Source organism: Olea europaea, chromosome 5 (genome assembly GCF_002742605.1).
Source record: "Olea europaea var. sylvestris chromosome 5, O_europaea_v1, whole genome shotgun sequence".
NCBI classification, from domain to species: domain Eukaryota; kingdom Viridiplantae; phylum Streptophyta; class Magnoliopsida; order Lamiales; family Oleaceae; genus Olea; species Olea europaea.
Genome location: NC_036241.1, coordinates 10,350,312 through 10,362,560, shown reverse-complemented (window position 1 = coordinate 10,362,560; position 12,249 = coordinate 10,350,312).

The window sequence follows — 12,249 nt, the reverse complement described above, 5'->3', positions numbered from 1 at the left end:
GCAAATGGCGGAATCTATCCAACAAAATGTCAAATTGTTGGTGAAAATCTCTAATTCTCATTCCAAATATACCAAAGAATTGAATGATAGAATTGTTGATATTACTTTACAATTCGAGTCATTAAATACAAAATAGGAAATACCAATTGATATAATCTCAAAAATACAAACAGGTACATAGCCAGGAAGCAGCAGTGGACGCAGCAATATCAAACGAGACATAGCAAGTCCCCGGAAGGTGACCATAAAAAATGGTGATGAACATACAAGAGTTATCAGAATCAAAACTGATGAAGATGATGATACCCCTTTATCATCAAAAGAAGAAGAATATAGATCATTTGCCAAAATTGTTTTTGAATTGGAAGAAAATGAATCATATTTTATTGCATCGGGAGATCATGTTTATCCTAGATTAATAATTATTAAAGATGCAGACCTTTTCATGGTCAAAATGGCAGCAGATTATGGATCTCTGAATTTGATCTATCCAGGAAAAGATTTAAAAGAAATTGAAAATTTTGATAATATATTTAGAGCAGAAGTTTCAAAATTTGCTCAAGGGAAATCGATTTATATCAAATTTTATTCAATAAGTCCCGAGGTTGATGGAAGGATATACTATCCTGCTGAACATATTATCACAATTGGATATGTTGGCCGAGATTTCCAGATTGAAGTTGGCCGAAATAATAAACCATTGCCTAAAACAATAAATCATGGATAAAATCCCGTAGAGTTTTGGGGATAAAAGTTCTTTACAACATTGCAAAGAACTTATATGATAAAAAATTTAGATGCTTGTGTCAATATGAAAGATGGACACTCCTTACTAATAATGGAAAAGAAAAATCTACTATTTTGAAAGAATATATCCAGAAATTTGATACTCATCAAATTAATGGAAGTCCTACAACAATCCAAGAATCATGCTGATTAAGGGAGTGCCCCACATGCAGACAAGATTAAAAAGATTGATTCTTCAAGATAAAAGATGAATGGAGATAAATAAAAGGGGGCCTACCACTACCAAAACATCTAGCCAGCTGCATATGGAGCCAAAGATGAAGAGGCAATAATAGAGGAAAATATGTCTCTTCGATGAAAAAAAAAACGCATGTGAAAATGTAGACCCCAGGAGAAAAAGAATAGAGAGACATGTAAGCCTTTTTCAAATTTTGATGTATGCAATGATGTAATAGACCAATAATAGCAAATTTAAGTCATGTATAAATATAGGTCTTTGGGGAAAGAATGGGACATTTCGAGTTAAAAATCATTCTCTTTCCTTAAGCTTTGTTTAAAACCAATTTTTCTAGAAACCCCTTATATACAATTGAAACCTTATATAAATCATTATATAAATAAAATTTCAATCTTTTGATATTAGAAAAATATGAGTTTCTAAACTTCCTATCCCATAAATTTTTGACAGATTGAAGAAGATAATTTCTTTTTTACTTTAACAAATAAAGAATTTTCTTTACTTAAGATCCTTATTCTTAATTCTAAGAAAAGATACAGTGAGAGCAAGAAACTGAAATAGCATAATTCCCATTGAGACAAAAGGCCGTTTGAGGGAGCAGTTTGCAGATTCAGAGTTTGAAGGTCACTCGGTTCTAAAAATACAGATTTAAGATCAAAAGTAAGGTAAAATTATTATCTTTGTTAAATTTAGAAAGAATTCTTCTAATATCTTGAAAGAATCGTAGGGATTATTACTTTTCATGTTTGTAAAAAACTTATCTATCATGTTATTATTATTCATAAAGTTTGTAAGGAATTATCTAAATGATGCCAGGCTATACAATTAAAGGATTAGATAACCTGTTAGAAAGACTATTAGAAAAAAATAAAAAAATATTTTTTCTCAACTAGAGACTATGGATATATCATTTAAGGAATATGATAATTTTAAAGAATTATATGACAATTATATTACAGATTATGCTAATTTATTAGATCAAAGGATTGAACTATATATTAAAACTCGAAATGAGAGAAATAGAAGAATTTTGGAATTATTCCAATAAATTGGGATATTTTGTGCAAAATATGGCAAGCCATTTCATTAAAGGTATTATAGACATTTTGGCAAGAATGAATAGTGATAGGCCATTTAGAAAAATCCCCCAATCCAATTTATACAAGAAAGACGTGGTCATATTAATTTGGTCCCCTATCTATGGAGATAGTTGCAAGTCATCCTCATTCAATTTTGTGTTTGCAGAAGAGTCCCTATCAAGTAGGTTTAGGTCCCAGTTAGTCCTTTCCGTTAAATTTTGTCATATAATGACCATGTAATATATTTGCAACATGTGTATAAATTGTATAGAGCTCGTTTGGTTTGTATTTCAATTTTTAAATTTGATTTTAGAGTTAATTTTAAAATTCCTTTGTTAGGGTATGTATATTGTTTAAAATTTGTTTAATTTGTCATCATGAAATTTTTTTTTACAAATAAATAAATTAATTAAAAAGGAGGTTTGGTTTGAAATTTTGAGAAATTATTTTATGACATTTTATTCCATTAATTTGATTATCAATAAAATAGAACAATTTATATTAATACATTATCAAGTAATAAATACATATAATCTTAGACTATCTCTAATGCTTGCAGCAAAATTTGGGATCAATTTTACATTACGTTGCATCAAATTGAAAATCATCTGTAATCCAAAACCCCAAAAGTTGTACCAAATAAATAGTGTTTTACTATTTTCTTCATTTTTAATTCTTAATAATTTATTTATCTTATATTCTATTTAATTATTTATTCTATTATTACATAATTTACTAAAAATATAATTACATTTCATTAAAGAAAATAAATAATTACTTTTATATTAATTTATTCCTTAATTATTATTGGTTACTTGATTAAAATCTATTGCATAAAGGGACATAAAGGAAAGAAAAAATTGTTCAACACCAAATAAAGGGCAAAATGGTACAAAATTACTTCGCACAATCGTGCAAATGCAAAATGATGCAAAGTATAGTATGTGGTTAGAAAGGGTTTGCATCATTTTTTGGTACAAAATGGTATTTTGGGATGGCATTGAAGATGTCCTTACAGTATTATTTTTCTACTACAAAAGTCAAATACAAGCCAATAGTATTTGAGTTGACAAACATAGAAAATAAATAAATAAAAATTACTAAAATGGATTGAGATTTTTTTTTCTGTTTTCATTTAAACAATTTTTTAGAATTTTTTTTATTACCAATAAATTTTTTTTTTTTAGAATATTAGAATTATAAAATCATAAAATTCTTATATAATAACTTTTTTTTATTTAAACGCTTATTTCATGCGTTTTGAATGTTTTTGGTATTTTCACACTAAAAACGTCAAATAGATGTTTTGAATTTTATGTTACAAGTTTATTATTATTTTTCGAAAATACATTTTCAAAAATATCAGAATAAACAAGTTTTGATATTTCACAAAACTGAAAATAATTTGAAACGAAAGCACCCTTAATATTCACAAATCAACAATGTCTTAATGTTCAGTGTGTTGCCTTGTCTTGTCATCTACGCTTATATAGATACATATATATTTAAATGTACTGTAAAATAGACTTTAGAGTTTTTCAATCTCAAAATTCTCAATATTTGATATTTATCATCAATAAGTCCAAATTCTCAGTATTCGTTTGAGAATAAAGATTTTTTGATGTCTAGATTTCTAGTATTTCTAGGAATCAATGGAAACTAGAAGGTAATTGTGTTGTTGTATTCCTTTGAAATCAATAGGACATCAATAGCATGTTAGTTTCATCTTTACTACGCTTTAGTCCCCTACACCAAGTTCAATATGTCCGCAACAAGAATTTAAGAAATTAGAAAATATCTCAATATCAATATTTTATTACTTCATAAAAGCTTGAATTCAAGACTTTTGCTTACAATGATCCACATAAAATTAGATTTATGTATTTTGAATGCACTCTTTTTATACGGTTTTGTTGGGTAAGGATGTATAAGATGTGTGTTTGGTAATTATTGAAAGCGAGAAAAAGGGGGGAATTGGGGAGAGTGGGTATTGCTATGTGGGTGATATGGAGCAAGAGGAATAAGAAGCGATGCAACCAAATACGTAGACGATGTGAATTATGTATGTCGATAAAGCTTGAGATTCGAACTCGAGATGATCATGAACAATGCATCGAAGTACTTGAAACGAAGGCTAAGAGGTTCTTAGCTTCTCTGATGCTTAAACCAGCGAATAGAGAGAGAGAGAGAGAGAGAGAGAAGGTATGCAAAAAACTCTAAGCAAAGAGTAAAGCAATAATGTATGTTTTAAATGAGGCCAAAGTGTTTGTATATATAGTGCTTTAGATAGTAGATACCTAGTACAACTATGATTCTTGAGGGATATTGGCTGACCCAAGTATATAGGAAGTTTCATATCATTTTAGGACTCTGTTGCTAAATTGTTATCATGTTGTAGAAGGGTTGATCTTCTTTGAATAAGGAGAAGTCTATTCAGAATGATAAACCATTCGTGCCCAATACACCTATGTTGGTTAGGTGATTATGCACTAGATTTGGGAGGACCTTGTTGGCTTCTTGGGATAAAACGCTCAATCAAAAAGGCTATCCTTTAAGTCAGGAAGTGACCATAGTGAAAATTATAATTGTGAAAGAGTCTATTCTTGTTGTAAGGTTGAGAATAAGCCTTGGGCTGGTAATAATGATCCTCTTAGTTGCCATCTCCGGGTCGGCCCTAAGTGAAACATATTGAATTATTACTAACTTTGCATTCAAGATCAAGTTTTGGAGCTCGAGATGTATGACCACCTCCAATCATGATACGTAGGGTGCATCCAGAAAATGAAAAGGTCATCCAACATCATTCTAGGTGATAACGATAGCGCGTCAAAGGCTTTGGATGTCAGCTACATGTCTATGATTAATGGAAATGGTCAAAAGCTTTCCCACCCTAGTACATCTTATAAATGGGGGTTCATTTCATTTAATTATTATATTCCAATCCTTAAGATTTTAGTTTATAAGGCCCTTGCAATCGAGTTCAACTAGTATTATCAGCTTTTAACACCACCACTAATAGTAAGTGATCATTGACAATTAGACATAATTTTTGTTTTGTAAAATATAGTTAGCTAGGAGTTAGAACTAGAGGACCAGGAGAGGGAACATTGCGAGAATGAGAGTTCTAGTTCATGGAAAGATAAATCCTTGGAGACTTTCTCTGGTATGGGTATTAGAGAAAACCCTCTACTAATGCTTGGGATAGGATAAAAGAGAAGGTCAATGAGGGTCATTATATTATTCTTGAAGCCATACTTTTAGGGTGATTGAGAATTGATCGCCTTGGAACTTCTAGAACAAAAGCCCCTTGCTTTTAGGAATATTTTGAAAGAACACTTTATTAAAGTGATGTTAAGAAATACAAGCTCAACCTACTTTTTTGTGTATAACACCCAAGGCTAAAGAGGCTTGGAAGTGTATACTGAGGATATTACTATATATATAGAGGCTCTGATAGTCGAGCTTAAGCTCTTCCAAAATAATTTATTAATTGGTACCTACTATCCTCTTGGATATGTCAGGGATAGTTGGCCCTGAAAAGGTGGAGGAAGCCAATATACAATTTTTTTTATTATTATTATTAATTTTTTTTTTTTTTTTTGGGCCTCTTCCCACCAATTAGGAACTTTCCCGAGGTTAAGCCTTCGCAAACTAGTGCTTGAGCTCAAATTTCTCCCCAAGTACATTTTTTAACCTTTTGGGAAGAATATTTTAGGACTTCAAATTATCAAGTTCAATCAAACATTAGAAGGAAACTAATTTTAGTTGTACCGAGATTAGAAAATATGGTATTCTAGCCAAGTGGAGGCTGTCTGACATTGTTTCTTTTAATCAGGTCAAAAACATGTGATTGAGCTAGAAACAATTCACCTAAGGGTGATCCAGCAAGCCCTTCTAGCCTAGGAGTCTGAGCTCTATTAGCTAGAGGGTAGGCTCCTATCTTCGAACTTCTGGCCTCTTAACTTATTCAATTTAAAATCATAAATGCTTGACTATTAAGGTAGTCATTATTTTTTTTGGAATGATAAATAATCCTATCTACATTCAATAGATCATCTAGAAAAAGGCTCAGGTCAAGGCTGCAAGGTGGTTGAGTGTACAATGATCGAAAAAAGGTAAGAGGGCTTTTCATGACAAGTCTCTAAAGAGAGAGGCCATGGGGTCTCAGACTAGGGTGGCCCTCCCAACCCACGTTGAGCTAGGGATCAACCTTTTCTTCTTGTTATATACAGCATAATAAGAAGTATAATAAGCTTGAACATGAAAACGCTATCCCTAAACTATATTTGTCCTCTCTAGTATTTTAGAGTGCTTAAAGAGATTTACTGATAAATAATTCATAGGATTAAACGATCCTTTAAGGTAAAACATTGAAGTAAAAATGATTCTTCCAAAAAAATTTGATGAAAAGCTTAAATATTTTAAATTTGTATAAGAATTGGAATAACTTGAAGATGATATGCAATGACGATTTCTTAAGTTTTGAAATGAAAATCTATCACTTATTTATAGTTTTCCATCGATATACCATGAAAATGTTCCAATTGTTCATGAAAAGTTAAGAATTTTTCTGTAAACAACGCCAAAAATCAAGTTGTGAAACTATCGCACGCATGGTAACATGTGTGTGCCTAGTTCACATGTTTTGGCTTCTGCTCTTGTAGAGTAGGCCACGTGCACGCATGGCCTTAAAGCTCATGCGTGCATATGGGCTAATTTCTTGGCCCTATGCCCATGTTATGATTTTAATTGATGGCAAATCCTTTATTGCCCAAATCTTCCCTAATGATCATCTTCCCTAATGATCTTGAATAATTATAACAGTCTCTCACTAGTTCAAAATTTTATTGATTACAAATTCAAATACCAACATTTATACGTACGTTTTAGATATCCTTCGATTGAATCTAAACACAGTGTAATCTCACGAAGGATCATTGAAATTATAGGTAGCATGATAACTTTGAACCAAATATTTCTTGTTATGATACCGATAAAACCACACACAAAAGTGTTATGTTTTCTAAAAGTTCCACAAACTCACTTAGTGTTATTATGACATTGCATTTGTCTAATTAGTCGAACTTTTAAGAGAGAAATTTTAATTATCTATTGAGGCAGTACTATCTCAAAGCTCACATAAGTGAAATTCTTCTCTTATCTTTGTTAAATTTAAAAATACTTGTACCCCGTATTGAACTTCATTATGAGTTTTATAAACTGAACTCTCCAACTGTAACAAAAAACATTGTTTATCAAGGATATGATTTTAAACATATATTGTTGAAACTATTCAGTTATCAAATGACTTGTTTTTACCCTTTGAACCTTGATATACTTATTTAGTATAGTTAGGTAGGGTTGCCATCATTGGTGGTACTTTAATCAAGGATCTTAAACCACATCCTTCTCGATGTCGATCTTACTTATTTTCTTGAATGAGGTTGAGTCAATGGATCAACTAGGTTTTCACTAGATTTCACATATGCGAGGGAGATTATTCCGTGCATAATTAATTTTCTCGCATAGTTATGTTTTTAGACTCATATGCCTAGACTTTTTGATAAATATTTCGCTATATACTCATGCTAAGGTGGCTTAACTATAACATAAGATAGGCATTAAAGAAATATCTTTTGCACCCAAAGGAATTTCATAAAGAAAATCCCTTAGCCACTTAGCCTCTTTCCCTATTTTGGTCAATCTACAAATTTGAACTTCATTGTTGAGTGTGTAATGCATGTTTGCTTTTTAGACCTCCAAAAATTGCACTACATCCAAGATTAAACATCCCACTGAAGTAGATTTGTTTTCTCCCGCATTAGATATCCAATTAGCATTAATATTCCTCTAGAAATTGTCTAGAATTTTGAATATTGCAGTCTAAGGTTTATGATTCTTTAAATAATCAAGAATCCTCCCAATAGCCTTTTAACGTTCTAAACTTGAATTGCTAGTAAACCTTCTTTTAATTTACTAACAATAAATGCAATCTATGATCTTGTACATTGTATCACGTAGATAAGACTTTCAATTGCACTTGTATACTCAATTTGTGCTATAGCTCTTCCATTGTGATTTACTAATTTGATACTTAGATCCAACAAGGTATTCACCTCTTTAATGTTTGTCATACCTATAAATTACGTGACATACGCGTAATGGAGGGGGTCCCACGTTGCCCAACGTAGCATTGTCTATTTAATTGATTGGACTCATTTAATCAAAACAGTTACATTTTTTGCTTGAACTTAGGCCCATTTCACTAAACCCATTTGGCCCACTTCTACTTCTCTATATATATGAGATTTCATTTCACAAAAAGGTATGATATCGAGCCCTAGCCAAAAATCTATCTCTTTCTCTTGCACTCATATTTCTCTCGTCCAGTTGTTGATTTGACCGTTGGAGTGTAAATAGTCGCCTACCTTTTTCTTGATCTACGGTCTTTGCCTTCTAATGGGGTGTTCAGTGTGCAGGTGATATCCACACAGAGGGGATGAGGTCGGAATTCTGTTGGCACATTTTTTGGGTCAACAGATTGACATTGTTTATGAGAAAACAATACGCTAACCATGTCTACCACATATAAAAGTCATCGAAAATGTAGTTTTTTCGAGCAGTTTCTCTACAAAAAACTGAGGTAATCTACCAAAAGAAGAAAAATGGCCAAGGGATTTGTCAAAGAAAATAGCATTATTTTGTTTCCTATGTTCGGTCGTGTTCAACTATTTTTTGAATCCCAACAACAAATGAATAGAAACCCAGAGCCAAGGAGAAGAGAAGATCAAGGGGAGGAAATTCCAAAATAAAATGTATACTACTAAGAAGAGAAGCGATGGGCTAGAATTTTGGATTTCTCAAAGCAATATTGAAGCCACTGCATCTGCTATTATAGCCCAGACTACTATTTTCAGTAGAGGTGGGCGTGGGTCGGTTCGGTTAGGTTTGGTTCTCACCAAAATTTTCGGGTATCTAGTAAATGGAATCGTCGGGTCCAAATATAATTATGGAACCGTTCGGGTTCGATTCCGTTTAGTTCAGTTTGGTTTGGTTCCGTACTATAATTAATTTTTTTAAAATTTATAACAACATTATATATATACAACTAATGACACATTCAATCGTTTTGGAATGCCAGAGACTAGTATATTACCTTGTTCAAATGATAACTACGGTCAAAGTTTCGATCGACGGAGGTCACCGTTTCGATCGGAGGTCACGACGTCAACCGACGATTGTATAGGTTTTGGAATGTCAAGGAGGTTGCGAGAGTGAGTACGAGAGTCGAAACAGTGTTATGCATTTTAGTGTATGTGTTTAGAGTTATTTAGTGGGTTTGATCTTGTTGGGCTAAGAAATAAAACAATAAAATGGGTAATTGGGCAAAAAATTAAAAAAATTAGAAATGAAACAAATTATTGGTCCAAAAATTTGGATTTAGAAATTATTAATTTGTTTAGAAAAAACTAAAATTAAAATAATTTGATTTATTCAATTTAAAAAAAAATTAGAAAGATTTGGTTCTTGGTCTAGAACCGAGAACTGAACCGTACCCATCGGTTCTCAATTCAGATATTCGTTCGAGTGTTTAATTTGACAAGAACCATCGGGCTCGGTTCGGGAGATCTGCCCAGCCCTAAATTTCAGTACTCAAACAACATTATCATATTCTCCAACCATTATAACAGGTTTTGAAAAAATCCATAAATAAGGTACATATTGTTTTTTTTCTCAAGATACATTCTTCTAGAAATGGTTGTCTGAGCTTTGAGTTTGTTGTGAAGATGGTGGAAAAGGTAAAGGTATGGAAAATATTTTATAGGAAATAAAGAATCTGCTGCAGATCATCCCATTAGTTATTGACCACCAAATGCTTGATGAAATGCCCAAATCAAAATATTTTTATCACAAGAATGTGTTTTTATGATCTGTTTGGCAACATCAAAACAGTTGCTACCTAAACTTCGGTGACCAACGGTTGCCAAAGGGGATGATAATAGCCACAATGCATGGGTTTTGCTTTTGTTCATTGTATAAACATTAAATTTGATAGTGACAAGTAATGATGGTGGCGTATTAAAACAAATTTCATGGTTCAGTTTTGTAGGCTACAAAAATGCTATTTGTACATCACTTTTTTCATATTAATTTTCACACTTGCGTGTGTGTGTACTATGAAAAAAAGTATATAAATAGAATGGTCCTAACGTGTATGTTGGCAGTCAATAAAAAATTTAGGGAGGCAATTTTGAACTTTTGTTTGGGCTATTGGATATTGTGAAATTGGGTTTCTGTATTTTACCTAGGCTATCCATGACTTCTTGATGGATCAAAATTGTTTGGATATTGTACACTTGGAAATATTAAAAGATCGACCTTGTTTGAACTTACTAGCAAATGGATTTCCATGTACTTGGACCAAACATTTCATGCATAACTTGGCAAGCTTATTTTCCTTGGGTCTCATTGCACCCTACATAATTAGGCCTATTACATACTTCGGGCGAATTGAATTAGGATCTCTTTGGGTCTATTAGCTGGGATGTTTCTGTACACTAGCCATCTGAGCTGTTCCAGTTTTTGTTTTCCTACAAATTTCATAAAGGACAGAGTAACAGGGCTGAAGCATATCTATATACTATCACAATTTTCTTCAGCAACAACAAATTGGTTACTCTTCTACCCACCGATGGACCCACATGGGGTCAGTTGATGCCACAAAAATTTCTTCCTCTTCCTTTTTTTTTTTTTTTTTTTTTTTTTTTTTTTTTTGTTGTGAATTATGCCTGTCCTAGCGCTTTTTTTTCATTTTTTTTTTGTATACTAAAGATTAAATATAACCTTGTCCAATGGTTTATTGTCAAGCCCATTAATTGGTATTTCACCTATCCAACTCCATATCCAAGTCCATTCTCTCCACTCCTTCACATTTTGGGATTTTCTTTCTTGTGCTAACTTTGTGATCTTTTTTCCATTTATGTAACAAATCGACACCCTGCTTGTTTGATTTTACATATTTTTATTCTAAAATTCATTTGAATAATTGAATTTGAGATTTGAGAAATATTTTCAACTACAATCCCCAATTTCCCATCACTTATTAGTTATTATCTAGTCTACAGGAAAAAACATAAACATCTAAACAAGTGGACATTGTCATATTATGGGAATTATCATTTGGATAATTTTTTTGTGATTATTTGATGTCTTGTGGAGAATCATGCATTTATCCTTATCCAGTTAAATTATGGGGTTTGGATCTAATTGTTGCAACCATAAATAAGAAATTAAGAAGACAACTATAAAATTTTGTGTAAATCTGAAAAGTATGATTTGGTCTCTGCTAGTATTAAAAAAAAAATGGTTGATGTCATCTTGTTTCTTCTTACTATTTATTCAACTGAAATATCAAATTCTCTCATCTAGATGCTGTGTTCGTATTTTGTTAATATTGAATTTGATTTTGTAACATTCATGGAGAAATATTTTAAATAAAAACCCTTATTTTCGAGTGCAAAGCAAAATGTAGTTGAAGCGAGCGTTCAAAATAACATATTATATATTGTTTTAAAAAAAATTGTATTTTAATTTTGACCCCACAACGTCAAATGTCTGGCTCCGTCCCTGCTTCTACCATAGTATCGAATGCCTGAACTAAGGTACCGTGGCAAATTTTATTCAACATGTGTGCTTAGATAGCACGTAACTAAAAAGCTGGTTCATCAGGTCTCTCTTTTTGTGAAGAAATTACTAAAATTATTTGCAAGCCGCCGAATATGCACGCTGAATGCTTGGCCAGTTGCTATGCTAATAGTTGTTCAGATTCCTCAAATTCTTCCAAAGATGATTCTGGTATTCTTTTATGATTCTTACACTATTTTTGAAAATGGAGTATGATGATTTCATAGTTTGGTACGAACGTAAGGTACTGGGGAACTTGAGAATCACAACTATAAACACCAGTGTTCAACAAAATGCATTGTTTCGATCTCTCTTATTCAATGGCCCACTGATCATCTCAATTACTCAAGGCGAGTCCTAGCTCATGGATTTTTTATTATTAGAGATAGCACTCTATACGTCTCCGTTTCTTGAATAAAAGAAGAAGCAACATCTAGAGTCCTCGTTCTTTGAATAAATGGAGAGGCGACACCTTAGACTCCTCGTTCCTTGAATAAAGGA